A 6,638-nucleotide genomic window follows, 5' to 3' on the forward strand; every position below is an offset into this window, starting at 1 on the left:
TTTTCTGGTGTCCTCTTCAGTTTCTTTCTTCAAAGATTTAAAGTTATTGTCATACCGGTTTCAACTTGTTCAGTTAGAGTTACTCTAAGATATTTTATGCTATTTGTAGCTATTATGAAGGGCGGTGTTTCTCTCATTTCTTTCTCAGTCCATTTGTCATCTGTGTATGGGAGGGCTTCTAATTTTTTTGAGTTAATCTTATATCCTGCTACATTACTGAAAGTGTTTATGAGTGTAAGACGTTCCATGGGGTCGCTTATGTAAACAATTGTATCATCAGCAAAAAGTGAGAATTTGACTTCTTCATTTCTGCTTTGTCTCCCCTTGTCTTTTGTTGTATGATTGCTTTAACTAGAACCTCAAAAACTATACTAAATGTTTTTTATGGAGAGAGTGGACAACCTTGTCATGTTCCTGATTTCAGTGGGATCACTGTGAGTTTCTCTCAGTTTAGTTTGATGTTGGTTGATGGTTTGCTATATATTGCCTTTATTATGTGACTAATATGAAATGTCCTTTTTTGTCTCTTTTGATTGATTTTAGTTTGAAGCCTATATTGTTAGATATTAGGATAGCTACAACAGCTTGTTTCTTAGGTCCATTAGATTGTAAATTTTTTTCCCAACCCTTTACTCTGAGACGATGTCTATCTTTGAGGTCGAGGTGTGTCTCTTGTATGCAGCAGAAGGATGGATTCTGTTTTCTTTTAGCATGCGTCTTTTTATAGGTGAGCTGCATCCATTTATATTAAGGGATATTAATGGCCAGTGATTGCTAGTTCCTGTTACGTCCATGCCACCCTGAATGTGCCTGATCTTGTCTGAGGCAAAGCTTTTACAGAAAGACAACTTGAACATTGTAAGATCCTCTGAGAACATTAAAGCAAATATTGTGTCCTGACACTTGTTAAAACAATGAGACAGGCTTTATCCAGGAGGACTGCAGAGAATGCCAAGAGTTCCACAATGGGAGTGGGACATAGGGTTCAACCTGGAAAACAGCAGTGACAGATGTGCATGCCTGAGTGCATGGGTGAGTGTTCATGGGGAAGATTGGGCTGAACATTACTAAGAAGGATTATCAAAAGATGGGAGAGTTCTTGCTTGAACATTACTAAAGGGCTACTTTAAAGGGTAAGGGATTCTTACTAAGCCAACTTGACAGGATTCCTTTTGACAGACACCAGAGTGGTCAGATAGCATCATAAGACATGAGGCATAATAAGATATGGAGGGCATCCAAGGCATTAGAAGTGGGTTGGATTCTTCCCAAATCAATTCAAATGAGGCTAAGCAGAGTTAAGACAGGGCGAAATCTACTATGTTAAAAATTTATAGCACTTAATCAAGGAGAAGAACTTTGTCATCCCCCACTAAAAAAGTACATACATGCTTTTTTGTATGCACATTTATACATGAAATTAACCTATTGAAAACAAAGTGCGTAGGGGCTAGCAAGATGATTCAGAGAGTGAAGGTTCTTGCTGCCAAATCTGACATTCTGAGTTTTCTCCTTGCAGCCCCCATGGTGGAAGGGGAAAACCTACTACAGGAAGTTATTGCTGTTTTTCAGACTGCAGCCAGAACATGCATTTTCTCTCTCTCACACACACATACACACACACACACACACACACACACATACACACACGCACATGTGGGTATGCACATATACATCAAATAAACGAATAAACTTAATTACAAAAGTAAATGCAAGAAGTATCAAATGCTAAGGAATGAGACACAGGCTCTGCTTCCATCTATGGGCATTTAAAAACTATTCATTCTATCTTCTTAGTGATTCCCTTTTATACAGCCAGGATTAGAAGTATGCTAAAAATACAATTCAGCCAGGTGGTGGTGGCTCACGCATTTAATCCTAGCCTTCTGTGATTTTGAGGCCAGCCTGGTCTACAAAGCAAGTTCCAGGACAACCAAGTCTGTTACACAGAGAAATCCTGTCTAAAAAAAAACAAAAGAAGAAAAAGAAAGATAAAAGGAAAGAAAGCCAATTCAAACATCAGAAATGTAACTTTAAAAAAAGAAAAGAAGTAGAAGCCAAATATTTCTTGATTCTGTACTGAAACGGAGAAGCAGGTTTTTATCCAGCCCGGGACCCAGCACCTCCCCCAGCAGCTTCTTGCAGATGGAGCTAGCTGTTGATTTGAGGGCAATTGTCTCCTATGAATTTTACCAATGTGTGACAATTACCCAAGTTCCTGGGCTAAGATGCAGCCCTGCTGTGAAAATTTATAGTGTTCAATAGTCCTCAAAATTTCTCATTTGTTACCCATGGTGAGATGGAGAGGTAGCCTTGGGGGGTGGGAAGGGAGAGTATTGAATACACAAAGGCAACCAGGAGGACCGCACATCAGTGTGAACTGGGCAAAGCCTAAGAGGATCCTCTAACACTGGCAAGAATGAACTACCATTCATATAAGGGGATATGCATGCCACATGCCTTGAGTACTTCTTCTAATTTACAAACTGTTTAGACTGATAACTTGGTTGTTGATGAACTTAATGATACCTGAAGTCCAGATTCAAAGGACTTTTAAATAATATTATTTATAGATTTTTTGGGTGGCTGAGGAGGTGGTGCAGTCAATACAGTGTTTACCATGTGGTATGAGGACCTGAGTTTGGATTTTCCATTGTCCGTATAAGAAACTACGTGTGGTGGTACACACCTCTAGTCTCAACACTAAAAATAGAAATTCCAGAGACGCCCTGGAGATTACTGCCCAGGCATTCCTGCTGAATCAGTGGTGCAGTAAAAATCCTTCTCTGAAACAATAATGAGGAGAACAAATGTCAACATCTGGCCTTCACATGCATTTGCACACATGCACATTTGCACATGCACGCACACACACACACACACACACACACACACACACACACACACCTAGGATTTCCATCAAAATCCAGTGGAGTCCAGAGCATTGAATGGAATGAACGGTTACTTGCCTAATTTAGTGAAAGTAAGCAAACTTTTCAGGGAATAGGTAAGATGAGGACTACTTTAGACTCTGGAAGTCAGAACATCCCTTCCATGATCAGTTCTGTTAGCTTTGGTATTGGAAAGCATCCATACACATAAGTGACTGTGGCTTGTCCCAAGGCAAATAACACTGAATTTTTGCATTCATTTGACAAGTCTTTATTTCCTTAGCACAGTTTATTTTCTTGTCCACATTTTAAGTTTCTACAGAGTAGGCCCCATTTCATGCTTGTGTGCTAAAGGTAGATGCTGGGGAAATACTAGGTAGATGGAGAGCCCTACACTGTTGTAGGTTCATTCTCTGGCTCTGACAAATACTACTACCAAATTCAACTCAATATAGGAAATAGTTTATTTCATTTTATAGGTTACAATCCATCACTGAGAACAGTCGGGGCAAGAATTCAAGTAGGGTCTTGAAGTAAAAAGCATAAAGAAATGGTTGTTACTGGCTCATTCTCACACCCATATTTAATTAATTTTATTATACATCCTTAGGCCCATATGCCAAAGGAGAGTGCTGCCCTCAATGAGCCCTCCCACATCAGTGAGTAACAATTCAATCTAAATAGGCATGCCCACAAGCCAATCTGAGCTAAGAAATTCCTCAATTGAGGCTCTCTTGTCAGATGACTGTGAGCTGTGTAGGTTGACAATTAAGACTAACTAAAACAACCATGCTAATGAACCATGGTAAGAAAATTGTCTCTTAGAATGACTGATGAAGCAACATAATAAAGGAATGGTTTGTTGTGGCTCATGGCTTCAGATGGTTCAGTCCATGTTGTTTGCTTCAATGTTGTTGGGCTTGGAAGGAGAAAGAACACTGTGCCAATTGGAGTACGAGGCAGAAGCTGTTCACATCAGGGTACATGGGAAGGAAGCAGAGAGCATGAAACAAAAAGGGTTTAGGAATGATGCATTCTCAAAACTCCACCTCAGTGACCTACTACCAGCAGATAGATATTATCTCATTACATTTCCAAAACCTTTTAAAATGGCACTACTAAGACAGCTCTATGTATCCACAGAGATAATTTAGTAGTATGAATATATTGTATATGACAATTAAAATAAATAAGTAGCACTACTAGCTGCAAACAAGTGAGTCTGGGAAGGGGCCATTTCATTCCTAAGATGGAGCTTCTGAGAAATTTCACTTCCCTGGTGTTCCCCGAGGCCAGCTGTGGGCCTAAAGATTTGGCAAATTCATATTGGCCTGCACAATGAACCGTTTCCTAGAATGAAAAGTAGCAAGCCTCTTCAGGCAAGGAGAGAGGGTGGAAAGAGGGGAAATCTTCAAATAATCTCTTATCTAGAGAGCTAAAACATGCTTGATTGACTTACTTGATTAGAAAATATGTACCAATAAAAATGCTTTGAGAGTGGTTGCCTTTGTTTCCTGAGCTAGTAGGCTGGGTTAAAGGGTGTTAATATTGATTGTCAGTCTTATAGGATCTGGGATCACCAAGAGTAAAATCTTCAGATACATCGATGAGGGATTATCTAGATTAGATTCACTTCTAGTCACACCTATGAAGAGTTAGTTACCTTGATTAGGATAACTGAAGTGAAACAATTCCCTCCAAAAGACAAATAAAAATAAAATGAAGGTGGAACTATTACAAGAACTGGAGTCCAGGGGTGTATAAAAATAAGGACAAGGCTTCTTATTTCTTTACTTCCTGGCTGTGGATACAATGTAACCTTATGACCAGATGCCACAGGTTCTTGCAGCTATGCCTTCTCCACCCTGATGGAGTTTCCTCAAACTGAGAGAAAAAACAAAACTTGCTTTCTGATGTTTCTTTTGTCGGGTAGCTCATTACAGCAACAGAAGAGAAATTAAGAAGTTATCCTGAAAATTTACCCAGCCTTGGGGAATACACTGTATTAGGGGAACGAAAAGTAACCTCCTGAGAACTAGTTCTTCTCCCCTATGCCTTCCATAGGCACATAAAATATAAGTAGCAGAGGCAGCGGCAGACCGGCCTCAGGCCCAGGCAATGGTGGACCAGGCTCAGGCCCAGGCAGCAGCAGACCTGCGGGACCTGAGCTACGGTGGACGACTTGTGGACTACCACAGCGGCGGCAGGGACGGCAGGGACCAGCGCACAACACCCAAAGCAGATCGACCCACTACAATTAAAGCAAAGAGGTAGGCCTTTGGTTGGCGAGGTCCTTGACAAAGGAGGAACCTGGTACTGTTCCTGAAGACCCTTCTGAGGGGTGAGAGGGATCTTGGCCCCCGGCAGGAACCAAGAAACAGAGCAAGGGCATTTTGTAAGAGGAGCCCCCGGCCAGCAGGGAAATCTGATCCGGTTTTAAAAGACCCATTAGATAGCTTCGAAAGGAGGAGATGGGCAGGCACAACGTAAGAATTCACCCAATAATCGGAAAAACAACATGAAAACACCAGAACCCAATGATCTTACAACAGAAGGACTTGAACATCCTAACACAGAAGAAGTGGAAAAACATGACTTTAAGAAAGCAATAGAGTCCCCTAAAAAACATGTAAAAAACACCCATATAGAAATGGATGAAAAGTATAACAAAAAGTTTGAAGAATTGAATAAATACGTACATGAGACCCTGGAAAACGAAGAAAAAAAAAACGAACAAACAGGTGATGGAAACAGTTCAAGAATTGAAAACTGAAATGGAAGCAAGGAAGAAAACACAAACTGAGGACCAGCCGGATATGGAAAATCTAGGTCAACGAGCAGAGCCTACAGAAACAAGCATAATCAATAGAATATAAGAGATATAAGAAAGAATCTCAGATTCTGAGGACACCATAGAGAAAATAAACGCACTGATCAAAGAAAACAGCAAAGCCAACAAATTCTCATCACAAAACATTCAGGAAATATGGGACACAATAAAAAGACCAAACCTAAGAATAATAGGAATAGAAGAAGGAGAAGAATCACAGCTCAAAGACCCAGAAAATATATCTAACAAAATTATGGAAGAAAACTTTCCCAACATAAAGAAAGATATTCCTTCAAATATTCAAGAAGCATACAGAACACCAAACAGACTGGATCAAAGAAAAACATCCCCTCACCATATAATAATCAAAACACAAAATATACAGGTTAAAGAAAGAATATTAAGAGCTGCAAAAAAAAAAGGCCAAGTAACTTATAAAGGTAAACCGATCAGACTTACACCTGACTTCTCGATGGAAACCATGAAAGCCAGAAGGTCCTGGATAGAGGTACTTCAAAAACTAAGGGACCATGGATGCAAACCCAAACTTCTATACCCAGCCAAGCTAGTATTCACTATCAATGGAGAAAACAAGACATTCCAGGATAAGAACAAATTTAAACAATACGTAGCCACAAATCCAGCGCTACAGAAAGTAATAGAAGGAAAATCGCAACCCAAGGAATCCAACATTGCCAACACTGACTACAATAACTCAGGAATCTAGCGAACCTTCACCAGTACAACTCAAAGAAGGGACACACACAAACTCTACTACCGAAAACAGTAAGAATAACCGGAGTAAACAACCACTGGTCACTAATATCACTTAATATTAATGGTCTCAATTCACCTATAAAAAGGCACAGGCTAAGGGATTGGATACGAAAACAGGATCCAACATTCTGCTGTTTGCA

Source organism: Alexandromys fortis, unplaced genomic scaffold (assembly GCF_014885135.2).
Source record: "Alexandromys fortis isolate MF-2015 unplaced genomic scaffold, M_Fortis_MF-2015_v1.1 scaffold_109, whole genome shotgun sequence".
In the NCBI taxonomy this organism is placed as follows: domain Eukaryota; kingdom Metazoa; phylum Chordata; class Mammalia; order Rodentia; family Cricetidae; genus Alexandromys; species Alexandromys fortis.